This window comes from Rhipicephalus microplus, chromosome 1, assembly GCF_043290135.1.
Source record: "Rhipicephalus microplus isolate Deutch F79 chromosome 1, USDA_Rmic, whole genome shotgun sequence".
In the NCBI taxonomy this organism is placed as follows: domain Eukaryota; kingdom Metazoa; phylum Arthropoda; class Arachnida; order Ixodida; family Ixodidae; genus Rhipicephalus; species Rhipicephalus microplus.
Window position 1 is genome coordinate 34,026,040 of NC_134700.1, and position 15,756 is coordinate 34,041,795.

The window sequence follows — 15,756 nt, forward strand, 5'->3', positions numbered from 1 at the left end:
CAGAAGCAGGCAAGAATTACGAGAATTAGACAAATTCCCATCATTCCCATGGTAGAGTGTACTAGAAGTGTGGAGTGGCGTGACCACGCCTCGCCGCCTGACCCCTTCCGCGTTGCCCGCAGCGTCGGCGCTGCAGTCGAATAGTACTTTATTTATAATTATAGGTCAGCAGTTAAAATTTCTGTAGCACCTATTTTATCGTTCGGCTTTTTCGGGGGTCAGTCACCAGGTATTCATTAGTTTGTGCGTGTGTGCGTGTGATTTTTTGTTTTCTTGTTGTTTTTCTTTTTCTTTTGCCACCCCGTGGGGGAGGTGCACGTACATTGAACACGCAATTTTTTGTAGTAGAGCTTAGACTTTCTCTTTTTCGTAGGGCAGGGCTCGAGTTTTGTAATTATCAAGTGAGACAAGTCATAGGGACAATTGGCGTCGGAAAGACATGGTTAAAAAGACTGTGAAGTGTTCAGGATATGGGGTTGGTTTGAAAGTGGTCCCAAGTGTAGTAGCGGAAGGAGAAGAGGCTGACGCGAAGTGTAGACAATGTGAGGTCGAGAAAAAAATGGAGAAAATGATAGTTACCCAGAGTTACCTGCTGATGAGAATCACCGAGCTCGAGACTGCGTTGGCGACAGAGCAAGAGAAAATGAGGGCTATGGGAAAAAAGCTGAAGTCCGTCGAGGAAGCACCAGCCAAGGTAAACAGAGGAGAGGCCTACGGAGAGAACAGTAGGGAACCGGCAACCAGAACTGTGGAGAAGAAAGAGGAAGCAAGTTTGGAAAAAACAGGTTGAGCTGGTTCATTTGTCGCAAGGCCCTGCTTCAGCGAAGTAGTGGTGTGGCTGGGAGGGGCCGACAAAGCAGCCAGCGTCACACGTGCAAGTAACTCTCAGGTGCAGGACGCTCCAGCTGAAAAGTCACAGCATGTGATAATCGCTGGGAACTCGAATTTATATTGATGCATAGAAGCCATAAAAGAGAGGGTAAGAGGTGACAATAGGGTTGCAGTAAGGGCGTTCTCAGGACGCAAGCTGGAAGCAGTCATGAGGCAAGCGAGCGCAAAACTCAAAACTACAGCTGATAGACGAAACCTCGTAATAATTTCAGCCGGTTTAAACGATGTCTAAAATGAAGATACAGCAGGACTAGGAACTACACTGGCGAGAGGTGTCGATGACATGCGCGCCATTTCTCCTCAGGTACAGGTTGCGATATGCACGATACCGGAGGTACCGGTGCGTAATAACAACCTGCGAAGAGTGGTTGTCAACGCGAACCAAGAAATATGGCGGATGAGTCGAGAGAAAGGCTTTGAGGTGGTGGAAATAAACAAAGAGGTGCATAGGTGGGGTGATTTTCAACGAGACAGAATTCACTTAGATGGGCGGCCAAGTCATGAGGTGGGTTGGCGACTTGCAGGACGCGCAGTAGCTTTTTTGGGGGGCAAGCGGGCCCTTCGGGGTGCAGGATAGCTACTAACGAGGAAGACAACCAGGGAGACTCTGACAGGTGATATGGAGAGATAAGGTTCCAAAGTGGCACTAATATCTAAGATAGGTAGAGTCCGGGGCAGAAATAGACGTAGCCATGACAGCCGAGCCAATTCAGACATAGGGTATATTAACATGCAGGGTCTAGGAACAGGCTGAAGTGGGAAGAGATAGATGAACAGCTAAGGGAGGGGAAGCCTATGGTATACGGTTTTGTAGAAAGACATCTCAGGGACATGGAACATCCTCCTATCAATGCAGACTACGCGTGGGAATATTGTAATAGAACACAAGGCAGCAGAAAGGGGTGGTGGTATTGGGGCATTCATTCATAAAAGTACAGACTGGCAAAGGGTCAAGCAGGAGTGCAAGGAACATTTATGGCTAAAAGGGAAAGTGGCAGGGCAAATGACACTCCTTGGTTTCGTGTACTTGTGGACGGGAGCAAAGGCCAGAGAGGAAAGCCAGGCAATGGTAGGGTGTATATCAAAGGACATTCAGGAGTTAGGAGGAGAGTGCGAGCTAATTATACCAGGAGATATGAATGCGCACATAGAAGGCATACCGACACAACGGGCAAAATGATCATGGATATGTGTGAAAGGCTGGATTTGATCATTTGCAACAGTACCGAGAAGTGTGAAGGGCAAATAACATGGGAAGAAGGAAGGCGGCAGTCGACGATAGATTACGCACTGATGTCACATAGGATGTATCATAAGGTCAGGGGGATGCACATAGATGAAGTTGGCTCCAGAAGTATGGGTAGTGATCACAAATGTATCAAGCTAAGTTTGGAAAGAGCGGTGAAAATGGGAAGGAGACAAGATGAGCAACTACAGGAAAATTTTTATCCAGAAAGGCAAATTGAAATAGCCACTAAACAAATTGAGAAAGTAATCACGGAGGATAACAAGACAGTGTGGACATACACGAATCTAATTAGACTCTTTGAGCTAGAGCTTGCTAAGGCACGTGACAAGTCACCCTGGAAAAGAAGGCACAAACCCAAAAGTTGGTGGGATGAGGAAGTTAAGAGAGCCATAGCAAAACGTCAGGAAGCCTCTAGGGAACACAGACATGCTAAGCAGCGGGTGAACCGACAGATGATGTGGAAAGAAAATGGGGAACCTTTCTAAGCTGAAGAAGGGATGCATCCCTGCTGATCAATGAAAATATTAGAAAAAAGGGAGCCCATTGGGTGGCAGAAGTACATAAAAAAATAGAAAGGCAGCTGTGAAATTTTGGAACCATTTAAACTCCCTAAAAATGAGACGAGCCTAGAGCAGAGGTTTATAACTACAGCTTAAGGTGCTAGGTTAGAAGAGGACGAAGCTATTGAATATATAAGAACAACGGTGACAGAACAATTTCAACAAAAAGTGCTTTATGCACCACAATAGACAAGGATGAATCAAGTGGCGCAATGGTTTCATTTTCACAACAAGAGTGGGAAAGGGCTGAGAAAAGGGTTCCAATTAGTACATCAACAAGCCCAGATGGCATTCCATTTATGCTGATAAAGACATTAGGTCCGAAGTCTAAACATACTTTGAGAGAGGCAGTGAGCAGAACAATAATCGATGATGAAGTCCCTGATGGATGGAAACTTAGCAGGATGAGCATGATTTATATAGAAAAGGGGGACAGAGATGACATAAACAACTACCGTCCTATTACAGTGACATCAGTGGTCTACAGGCTGGCGATGCAGATTATAAAGGAAAGACTGCAGGCATGAACAGAGGATGAAGGGGTGCTGAGGGAACTGCAGAATGGATTTCGGAAAAACAGGAGGTTGGAAGACAATCTGTTCTCACTGACGCTGTGCATCGAAATAGCAGAAAAGGAACACAGGCCCCTGTGGCTAGCATTTTTGGATATGAAGGCAGCGTACGATAGCGTGGTTCAAGAGGAATTGTGGGGAATACCGGACACACAAGGCGTGGAAGATGTAGTCACTAATCTTTTAAAGGATATTTCTAAAGGTAACAAGGTAATTATAAAGTGGGAAAAACAAGTATCCAAGCCTGCAGAGGTAAAACGGAGGCTAAGGCAGGGGTGGCCCCTGTCGCCCTTATTATTCATGATGTACCTACAAGGATTAGAGGCCAAATTAGAGGGAAGGCGACTGGGCTTCAACCTCTCTTTTGTCAAACAAAAAAAAAACTCATTAAACAGGCACTACCAGCATTGATGTACGCAAATGATATAGTGCTAGTGGCCGACAACATGGAAGATTTGCAGAGATTGGTGGACATTTGCGGTAACGAGGGAGATAGGTTAAATTTCAGATTCAGTAAGGAAAAGTCAGCAGTAATGATTTTTAATGACAATGAAGGTAGTGAGCTTACAATACAGGAGATCACGCAAGAAATAACAGATAAATACAAATATCTGGTCGTACGGATAAGCAATGGGACCGAGTACCTAAGGGAACACGAAGTATACGTACCGACTAAAGGTAACAGGAATGCAGCGGTAATTAAAAACAGGGCACTGTGGAATTACAATAGGTATGATGTTGTGAGAGGAATATGAAAAGGGGTCATGGTTTCTGGTCTGACGTTCGGCAATGCGGTCTTTCGCATGAGATCAGAAGTTCAAGCAAGATTAGAAATGAAGCAACGTGAAACAGATAAGCTTGCCTTAGGAACACACGGGAATACATCAGATCAGGGAGTACAAGGTTATATGGGATGGACATCATTTGAAGGCAGGGAAGCTAGCAGCAAGATAAAATTTGAGAAGCGATTGAGAGAAATGGGGGAGAAGCGTTGGGTTAGGAAGGTATTAAGCTACTTGTACATGAAGAATTTCGACACAAAATGGCGGAAGCGAACCAGAAAATTGACTGGTAAATACTTAGAAAACAGCTAGCAGGGGCCCAAACCAAAAAGAATTATTGGTTAAGAAGAAGGTGAAAGAAACTGAGACCAGTACGTGGAGGATCGGCATGATTAAGGAGTCCGCACTAGAGATCTATCAAACTTTTAAGCAGGAAATTGCCAAGAAAAGGATCTATGATAATACTTGGGGTAGTTCTCGACTGTTTGAGGCCAGGACGGGAGTATTGAAAACCAAGACATATTGGGCCAAATTTGCATTACGGTAAGTTTTGCACGAAACGAAACCTGGATAATATCACTGTTTTCCACCAACTTGCACAAAATGCTTTATCAGACATTGACATCTCTGAGAAAGTTGACATCGTTTCGCGAGGTTTCAGAATGCTTACATGCGCTTTCATGCCAGAAGTCATGCTTTCATGCTTTACGCTTTCATGCAACATGCATGATATAGCAATTTCGCACTTGTAACGGTAAATAGGTACACTGATTTGTGTGCTTTCAGATTATTTCATATGATATAGCCGTTTCGTATTTGCAACAAAACAACACTATCTCGCTAGTTGAGGCCGTTTTGGGTGGTTTCAAGACGCTTCATGCGCTTTCCCGATATTTGCATAACATAGCAGTTTCACACTTGTAATGGCAAAAAACGCAGTGTCTGGGTAGTTCAAATCATTTTGTGTGCTTTCACAATATTTCACATGATATCGCAGTTCCGTACTCGCAACAAAACAACACACTCGCTAGTTGTCATTTTCGGTGGTTTCACGATGTTTCCTAGCTTTACTTAACATACCCTGACCTAACCTAACCTTCGCACTTTTAGCGTTACAAAACATTTTATACGCTACTTAACATCGTTTTGTGCGACTTTAAGACGCTTTCAAGCGCTTTCACATTTGATATCGCAGTTTCCGACTTGTAACTGACAAACAATGTATCGCGATAGCGCATGGCAGTGTCGTGAAACCGCACAAAAGTATGTCAAGTAGCGACTGAAGGGTTTTTTACGCTAGAAGTGCGAAGGTTAGGTTTGGTAAGAATATGGTATGTTATGTTAGGTCAAGTTTGGAAGCATCGTTAAAGCACCTGAAACCTTCTCAACTAGCGAGTGTTCCGTTCCGTTGCAAGTGCAAAACTACAATATTATGTGAAATATTGGGAAAGAAAACATAGTGAAATAGTGAGATACTGCGTTTTGTACCCTTACAAGTGCGAAAGTGCTATATCATGCAGAAGTCGTGAAAACACATGAAATTTTTCCACTGTGCACAAAAAATTGTGCTCAAGCGAGATACAACGTTTTGTAAAGATACAAGCGCGAAGGTTAGGTTATGTTAGGTTAGCAAGCGTCATGAAACCGCACTCAACTAGCCAGATACAGTGTTTATTATGGTCACAAGTAAAAAAAAAATTGAAATCAAATGTTAAGGTGCATGAAAGCATCGCGAAGCCTCACAAAAGAAGGTCAAGTAGCGAGTAACAAATTTTAAACGCTAGAAGTGGGACGGTTAGGTTTGGCTAGGTTATGGTTGGGTTATATCTTGGTTAGGTTATGTTATGGTTAAAATTAGGTTAGGTTGCTATGAAGCGTCGTGAAACCCAAACGACGTCAACTAGCAAGCTAGTGTTGTTTTTTTGCAACTAGAAAACCACGATTTCATGTGAAATATTCTTAAACACACAAAACAATATACAGATGTACCGTTATAAGTGCGAAACTGCTATATCATGCAAGTGGCAGTAAAGCGCATGTAAGCTTAGTGAAACCTCTTGAAACCATGTCAATGGTGTTAGATACATGGTTTTGTAATTTATGGTGGAAAACTGTCATATTATCGAAATATCCTAAAAGGGGCACGAAACATAAAAGGTGCAAGATACAAGTGCGAAGGTAGGTTAGCATAGGTTAGGTTAGGAAGCGTCATAAAACCGCACGAAACGATGTCAACATGCAATATACGGTGTTTCTTACGGTTACAAGTACAAAAATTGCGATATCAATTGTGGAAGCGCATGAAAGCGAAGCCTCACAAAAGGATGTCAAAAAGCGAGTAAAGAGTTTTTAACGCTACAAGTGCAAATGTGAGGTTATGGTTATGGTATGTTATGGTTAGGTTATGTGAGGTCGAGTGAGGAAGCATAGTGAATCCACCCGAAACCATGTCAACTACCGAGACAGAGTGCTGTTTCTCTCACCCCAACAAGGTGAGACAAATAGGGAAAGTGCGTGTTTTTGTGTCCTTGTCGTGGTGCGTTATACCCTTATAAATGATGATGCCCGACCAACTAGCCCGGCAACGTGTCAGCAAAGTTCATGTTCTGTTTAGCTTCAAGAAAAAAACTTTTATGTCGTGTGAAATATTGTTAAAGAAAAGAAAACGATGTGAACTAGCGAGATATAGCGTTTTGTAAAGATACTATTGCGAAGGTTAGGTTAGGTTAGGTTAGGAAGCGTCATGAAACTGCTCTAAACTAGCCAGATAGAGGGTTTATTACCGTTACAAGTACAAAAATTGCGAAATATATACCATGAAAGCGCATTAAAGCGTCCCCATTCTGCAAAAAAGGGTGTCAAGTAGCGAGTAAAGCGTTTTTAACGCGAGAAGTGCGACGGTTAGGTTTGGGTAGGATATGGTTAGGTTGTTAAGGTTAGGATTAGGTTCGGTTATGTTAAGAAACCGTCGTGAAACCACCAAAACAACGTCAACTAGCGAGATACTGTTCTGTTTTGTTGGTAGAGCACACAAGACAATGTACCGATGTACCGTTACAAGTGCAAAACTGCTATATCATAAAAATGCCGTGAAAGCGCATTTAGGCATCGTCAAACTCCACGAAACAATCTCTACTGATTCAGATATGTCATTATGTCAGATACAGCGTTTTGTACAAGTTGGTGGAAAACTGTGATATGCAAATATTGTATAGGAGCACGAAACATTGCAACCTACCGAGATATAGTGTTTTGTTAAGATTCAAGTGCGAAGGTAGGTTAACTTAGCTGAGGTTAGGAAGCGTCATGAAACCACAAAAAACGATGTCAACTAGGTAGATACAGTGTTTTTTACCGCTACAAGTACAATAATTGTGATATCAAATGTGGAAGCGCATGAAACCACCGTGAAGCCACAAAAAAGAATGTCAAGTAGCGACTTAAGGGTTTCCTAACGCTAGAAGTGTGAAGGTTAGGTTTGGTAAGGTTACGGTATGTTATGGTGAGGTGATGTTAGGTCAAGTTAAAAGCGTCGTGAAACCACCTGAAACCATGTCAACTAGCGAGAGAGTGTTCACGTGAAATATTGTGAAAGAAAAGAAAACGATGTGAAATAGCGAGATACTGCGTTTTGTACCGTTACAAGTGCGAATCTGCTATATCACGCAGATGTCGTGAAAGCGCATGAAAGGATCGTGAAACCTCACGAAACACTGCAACTAGTGACACAGCGTTTTGTACTGTTAAAAATTAGAGGAAAATATTGATATCATGCAAATATCGTAAAAGTGCACGAAACGGTGTTTTCTTGCGAGATACAGCGTGTTGTAAAAAATACAAGATAGAAGGTTAGGTTAGGTTAGGAAGCGTCTTGAAACCACACTCAACTAGCCATATACAGCGTTTATTAACGTTACAAGCACAAAAATTGCGGAATTAAATGTTGTGAAAGCACATGAAAGCGTCGCGAATCTGCACAAAAGTAGTGAGTAAAGCGTTTTGAATGCGAGAAGTGTGACGGTTAAAAGTGGGGAGCTTGGGCTAGTTGCTGTGGCATGACGATGTCAGAGGTTGGCGCTCGTGTCCTTCGTGTCCTTCTTGTCTCTGTGTCGTCGTTTTGTTCTCGCGCTATAACTATCGTCGCGACGTTTAAGTTTGGTTAGGTTATGGTTAGGTTGTTATGGTTAGGATTAGGTAAGGTTATGTTATGAAACCTTCGTGAAGCTACTCTAAAGACTGTCAATTAGCGAGATAGTGTTCTGTTTTGTTGCAAGTGCAAAACTGCGATATCATGTGAAATATTATGAAAGAAAAGAAAGCGATGTGAATTAGCGAGATACTGCGTTTTGTACCATTACACGTGCGAAACTGCTTTATCATTCAGATATTGTCAAAACGCAAGAAAGCATCGTGAAACCTCAAGTAACGATACAACTAGCGAAACAGCGTTTTGTATCGTTAAAGGTAGGGAGAAAATGTAATATCATACAAATAGTATAAATGTGCACAAAACGATGTGTACATATAGTCTAGCGAGATGCAGCGTTTTGTAAAGATACAAGTGCGAAGGTTAGGTTAAGTTAGGAAGCGTAATGACACTGCACTTAACTAGCCATATACAGCGTTATTACGGTTACAAGTAAACAAATTCGAAATCAAATGCCTTGAAAGCGCATAAAAGTGTCGCGAAACCGCAAAAAGTAGGTAGCGAGTAAAGCGTTTTACACTAGAAGATCGACGGTTAGGATTGGTCAGATTATGGTTGGGTTATAATATGATTAGGGGTTGGTTAGGACTAGGTTAGGTTGTTATGAATCGTCGTGAAACCAAAACGATGTCAACTAGCGAGTTGGTGTTGCTTTGTTGCAAGCAGAAAACCACAAATTCACGTGAAATATTGTTAAACACTCAAAACAATACACCGATGTACCATTACAAGTGCGAAACTGCCATGTCATGCATATACCGTTAAAGCGCATGTAAGCATGGTGAAACTTCACGAAACCATGTCAAAGCTGTCAGATACAGCGTTGTGTACAAGTTGGTGGAAAACTGTGATATTATGCAAGTATTGTAAAGGTTCACAAAACAATGCAACCTGTCGAGATACTGCGTTTTGTGAAGATACAAGTGCGAAGGTAGGTTAGGATAGGTTAGGTTAAGAAACGTCATGAAACCACACGAAACAATGTCAGCTAGCCAGATAGAGCGTTTACTACTGTTACAAGTACAAAAATTGTGATATAAAATGTGGAAGCGTATGAAAGCGCCGTGAAGCCGCACAAAAGGATGTCAAGTAGCGAGAAAAGAGTTTTTGACGCTACAAGTGCAAATGTTAGGTTATGGTTATGGTATGTTATGGTTAGGTTATGTGAGGTCAAACTTGGAAGTGTCGCGAAACCACCCGAAACCATGTCAACTAGTGAGATAGTGTTCTGTGTCTCATTTATAAACGTATAGCGCACCACGACAAGGAGAGACAAAAAGAAAAAGTTCGTCTCACTTTTTGTGTCCTTGGTGTGCTACACCCTTATAAATGATGAACCCCAACACACTAGCCCGGCAACGTGTCAGCGAATTTCGTGTTATTTCGTTGCTGTGAATTAGCGAGATACGGCGTTTTGAAAAGTAAGAAGTGTGAAACTGCTATATTTCCACCCACACGTAGTGGGTCGACTACAAGAGCAGCTTTCAAGCTGGAGGAAAAAAAGATCGCGTGCTTCTTCTCGACTTGAGAGCCAGCCACGACTGACGCATCGTCCTAGAGCTAGCTACTCGGTGGTTTAATAAACCCCCAGTACTTGTGATTCATCGTGACAAACTGGTGGAAGTTGATGGGTAGTCTCATGGATGCTGCAGACCCCTTAGGAAGCCGTAATACGAGTCCAGTGCCATTCAATACTCCTGTGCATCGGAGCAGCTACTGAATCAGGGGGTTTTCTCTGGAAGTAGATAATACTTCTCCCGCCACGCCAACAAACATGACCAGCACTTTGATGCAAACCTCACCAACCGGCACGGTAAGCACGACATCGAACCGCTATACGTTAGAAAGCTAACGGGCACCGGCGACGTTCCATGGTATGGAGCGCGAGGACGTTGAGGACTGGTTGGCGGACTTCGAGCGCGTAGCCACCTTGAATCAGTGGGACGACACGGCGAAACTGGGTCGTGTCTATTTCTATCTCGAAGACGGGGCACGCACGTGGTATCAAAATTGAGAGAAGCAGCTGACGACGTGGCCCGAATTCTCTCGTAGACTTCTGCAGAACTATGCCAGGGCTGATCGCAAAGAAAAAGCTGAACGAGCTGTTCTAGCCAGCGTCGGGTCGCCAAACGAAACTGTGACCACGTACGTCGAAGACATGGCGCACCTTTTCCGACGGGCCGAATAAAAAATGGCGGAGGACAAGAAGTTGCGTCACTTAAAGCACGGTGTCAAGGACCAGCTTTTTGCCGGCCTCGTGCGAAGCCCTCCAAAGATGGTCGCGGAGTTCTTGTCCGAAGCCGTGACAATGGAATAAATGCTGCAGCAGCGATCCAACCAATACGACAGGCAAGTCACTGGCGTGTCCACTGCTGACATTTTCGCCGCCGCGGGGACCAGCAATGGCTCTCTAAGTGAACTCATTCGTAATATTGTACGTGAAGAGTTGCGAAAGGCTGGTGTAACACCTCTTCCTACGGTTAGTTCTATTGCAACTGTGATCAAGGATCAGCTGCACCAGGCCTCCCGGGACACCTTGCTTCCTGATACAGCTGCGCCAGCTCCTGCTGAATACTACCGTGGGACAGCCTACGCAGAAGCCTTGAAACACCTTGCTGCATCACCGCCATTGTTCGTTTATCCTGTCCCTGCTGTTTCACTCGAGTCAGCGCAGCACATACCATACTACGAAGGCACGTACACGCCACCGCCACTGCCCTTTGTCCGTGGCACTCCTGTCGCCCATCGTTCAGTGCAACCTGTCCAGTACATCGACGATCGGCACACGTCTCCTCGGAAGTCTGACGTTTGGCGCACACCCGATCACCGCCCTTTATGCTTTCACTGCGGAGAAGCTGATCACTTGTAGCACCAGTGCCCTTATCACCGTCTTGGGCTTCGCGGCTTCTCTGCGTACTAGCCGCCACCTCGTTACGACCAGAGACCACGCGACATCGAAAACTACCTCTCCCAGCAGCAGGCACCACCTTCTGCAAGGCGCCAGTCACGCTCGCCATCACCGAGGCGATTTTAATCAACGCCCCAGCGGTATTCTACCGCACGATCTCCCAGCCCCCGCTGGAAAAACTATTCGAAGCGACCTCTGGGGGCGGGGTCACTGAAAGTCGAAGCACTGAAGACCTCCTATTGACGAAGAACCGTAGAGAAACTGATCCGTCATCTGCTGCTGCAAAGGATAGCCGACTTTCACTCTACATAGCAGTGACAATTGATGGTTGCGTAGTTATTGCGTTAGTGGACACCGGCAGAGACTATTCCATACTGAGTGGGAAACTGACAACGCAGCTGAAGAAAGTAATCACGACGTGGTATAACTTGCAGATTCGGACAGATGGTGGCCATGTCGTTACTCCACTGGGCGCCTGCACAACTAGAGTACAGATTCAAGGTTACACATTCGTAGCAAGCTGCATTGTTCTACGTGAATGATCCCATGACGTCATTCTGGGAGTTGAATTTCTACAGGAAAATGGAGCTATCTTTGATCTGCAAGAGCATCGCGTAACGTTCTCAGTCCAGCGAGCAATCAACGTGCAGGATGACGGAAGGCGTGTCGACGTACTCCGCATTTCTGAACGGAGCGTGACGTTTCCTCCCCGAGCAAGTGTTCTAGTCGACGTGACACGCTGTAGGTTGAGCGATGGCGATGTGGTCACCGAGACAAATTTAGAACACCTCTTGTAAAGAGGCATCGGTGTAGCTAGAAGGCAAATACACGTTCGTGATGGCCGATATGAATTGCTCGTTACCAACTTTAGCAACGAGCATCGACACCTTTTTCATGGCACTTCGATAGAGTTTGCCCATGAAGTAGCAAACGTAACCAACTGTTTCACGTCAGAACTAGTGGATAACGCAGACACGCCAATGAGTAATATTGACATCAATCCTGATCTGTCCACCGATAACCAGACTGCGCTGCGAGCGCTCTTGTTCGAGTTCGATCTTTTTTCGCAAGTTGCTCAAAGATCCTCAGACGTCCATCACTCAAACAAGATCATCACGTGCGAGGATGGACGCCCAACACACCAGCAATCTACCACGTGTAGGCTAAAGAACCTGAAGCGATACGTACGCAAGTCCACGAGATGCTGGACGATGGCGTTATCGAACCATGTAACAGCCCGGTGTCATCTCCAGTCGAGCTTGTCAAAAAAAGGACGGGTCACTACGCTTCTGCGTCGACTACCAAAAGCTTAGGAACATGAACAAAAAGGATGTGCACCCGCTGCCGCGTATCGACGAATCGCTAGATAGACCTCGTCGTTCCCAATATTTCACTTCTCGATCTCAAAAGCGGGTACTGGCAAATTGAGGTAGATCAGCGAGACCGCGAAAAGGTAGCCTTCGTGACTCCAGATGACCTATACCAAGTTTGAGTACTCCCTTTCGGCTTGTGTTCAGCGCCGGCAACTTTCCAGCGAATGATGGACACTTCTTCACAGGGCTCAAGTGGCAGACTTGTCTTGTCTACCTTGATGATGTGGTGGTCTTCTCTGCCACGTTCGAGCGGCACGGTCACCGCCTGCGCAGTGAGCTGGAGGCTATCAAATTGGCGGACCACAGACTTGCCACCTTGGCTATGAAGAACTAAACTTTTTGGACATGTAGTTAGCGCCGAAGGAGTACGGTCCGATCTGAACAAGCTTGCCGCTGTTGCCGAATTACGAGCTCCTATCGATAAGAAGGCCGTGCGGTGCTTCCTTGGTTTGTGCGCCTACTATCGCCGGTTCATTCACGGCTTTTCACAGATAGCAGAACCTCTGATTCGTCTCACAAAGGACGGCACGTCGTTTGTCTGGGAAAAGGAGCAATAAGCAGCTTTTGATGAACTGCGACAGTGCATGCAATCAGCGCCCGTTCTCGCTCATTTCGACGATGATGCTGACACGGAGGTCCATACTGACGCTAGTAACGCTGGGCTTGGTGCAGTGCTCGTTCAGCGTCAAGAGGACATCGAAAGAGTGATAGCCTACGCCAGCCGCTCTCTATCCCGTGCCGAGTTGAATTATTCCACAAAGGAGAAAGAGTTCCTCGCTGTCATGTGGGCAATAACCAAGTTTTGCCCGTACCTTTATGGTCGTGCCTTCAAGATAGTGACGGACTACCACGTCCTCTGTTGGTTGGTAAGCCTGCGCGACCCTTTAGGACGGCTAGCATAGTGGACCTTGTGGCTGCAGGAATTTGACGTCACCATTGTCCACTAGTCCAGCCATAAGCATAAAGACGCTGACACACTGTCACGCGCACCCCTTCATGTAGTCAGTCAGGAAGCAGAGGAAGACAAAGGCTTCCTGGGCACCATAAGCTCATCAGACTTGAGCAAACGGCAGCGAGATGACGCAGAGATTCGTCCGATCATCGACCATTTAGAGGGCCAGGACACTATCATGCCACGTCGTTTATCCCACTCGTTGACGTCGTTCTGCCTTAGAGACAGTGTGCTGTACAAGAAGAACGCTCGTTCGAACAACCAGTCTTACCTCCTGGTGGTTCTTCGAGATATGCGAGATGACGTCCTCTTCGCTTGCCATGACGAACCCACATCCGGTCATCTGGGCTACTCACAGACACTTCCCAGAGTGAGCGAGAGGTACTATTGGCCAGGACTTTCGGCAAGCGTCAAGAAGTACGTCAAGAGCTGTCGGGAATGTCAGCACCGAAAGCAACCATCTGTTAAGCCAGCTGGTTTGCTTCAGCGCATTGAAGCACTTTGCACGCCGCTCGACTAAGTCGGCATGGACATTCTCGGGGAATTTCCCCTGTGCGGACAGCAACAAACGGGTGATTGTCGCGACCGACTATTTGACACGCTACGCTGAGACGCGGGCGATCTCACGAGGCACGGCTTCTGAGGTAGCACAATTTTTCATGCGCCACATCGTGTTTCGACAGGGTGCTCCTTCCAGTATAGTTACAGGCAGAAGGACGGCATTCACGGCGCAGCTTTTGGGCGAAGTTTTCGAACTGAGCAACACCAGACACCGAACGACAACTGCGTACCACCTGCAGACCAACGGACTTACCGAGCGACTGAATAAAACCATCGCAGGCATGATCGCAATGTACATAGACGCACAGCACAAAACACGGGACCGGATCTTACCTTGCGTGACCTTCGCGTATAATACCGCCATGCAAGAGACCACGCAGTTCACGCCATTTCAGCTTCTCTACGGCCGCGAAGTGCAGACTATGCTGGACTGTATGCTACCGTGTCAAGACAAAGATAAGTTGGCAACTGACGCCGAAGAATTTACATAGCGTGCTCAGGAGGCCCCGCAGCTCGCACGACTACACATCGGCCAGCAACAGCAGGCAAACGCAGGTGCTATAACAACCGCCTCAGAGAAGTGTTTTACAACCCCGGAGACTAAGTTTGGGTTTGGATGCCCGTACACCGCCGTGGCCTTAGTGAAAAATTACTGAGCCGGTACTTTGGCCCATATATAGTGTTACGCCGCGTCAGTGACGTGAACTATGAAGTGGTTCTGGGCTAACACTGCAGGCACGGAGCAGGACACGACCGAGGCCGAACGTCGTTCATGTGTTGCACATGAAACCATTTATTGCGCCTTGTTCATGACTTTTCCTTTGCCATACACGGTTCTTGGTGTTGTTTATTTTTGTAGACTTGCTTCTTCGTTCAATAATTTTTCGTATGTTGGCACGCTTTTTTTTCCACTTACTTTATCTGATTTTCCAATTTTTTTCACGTTCTGTGTCGTAACATCGGGGTGGTGTTATGCACTTTTCTTTCCCTATTTTCGGATTGGACTTTTTTTCTTTCCGAAAGGCGGATAATGCCACCCACACGAAGTGGGTCGACTACAAGAGCAGCTCTCAATCTGGAGGAAAAAAGAAGATCGCGTGCTTCCTCTCGACTCGAGAGCCAGTCACGACTGACGCATCGTCCTAGAGCTAGCTACTCGGTGGTTTAATAAACCCCCAGTACTTGTGATTCATCGCGTCAATCACATTGAAATGTTAGAAAGCACATGAAAGCATCGTGAAACCACGAAACGATGCCAATTAGTGACTTACAGCAATTTGTATTGCTAAAATTCAGTGGAAAATTGTGAAATCATTCAAGTATCGTAAACGTTCACGAAATAATGTGGTCTAGCGAGATACAGCGTTTTGTAAAGATACAAGTGCGAAGGTTAGGTTAAGTTAGGTTCGGAACCATCATGAAACCACCCTCAATTAGCCAGAAACAGCTGTTATTAAGGTTACAAGTACAAAAGTTGCGAAATCAAATGTCACAAAAGCGCATGGAAGCGTCGCGAATAAATCTAAAAGGGGTATCAAGTAGTGAGTAAAAAGTTTTTAACGTGAGAAGTGCGGTGGTTAGGTTTTGATATGTTATAGTTAGGTTGTTAAGGTTAGGATTAGGTCAGGTGATGTTTTGAAACCGTCGTTAAACCACCCAAAACGACATCAACTAGCGAGATAGTGTTCTCTGCTGTTGCAA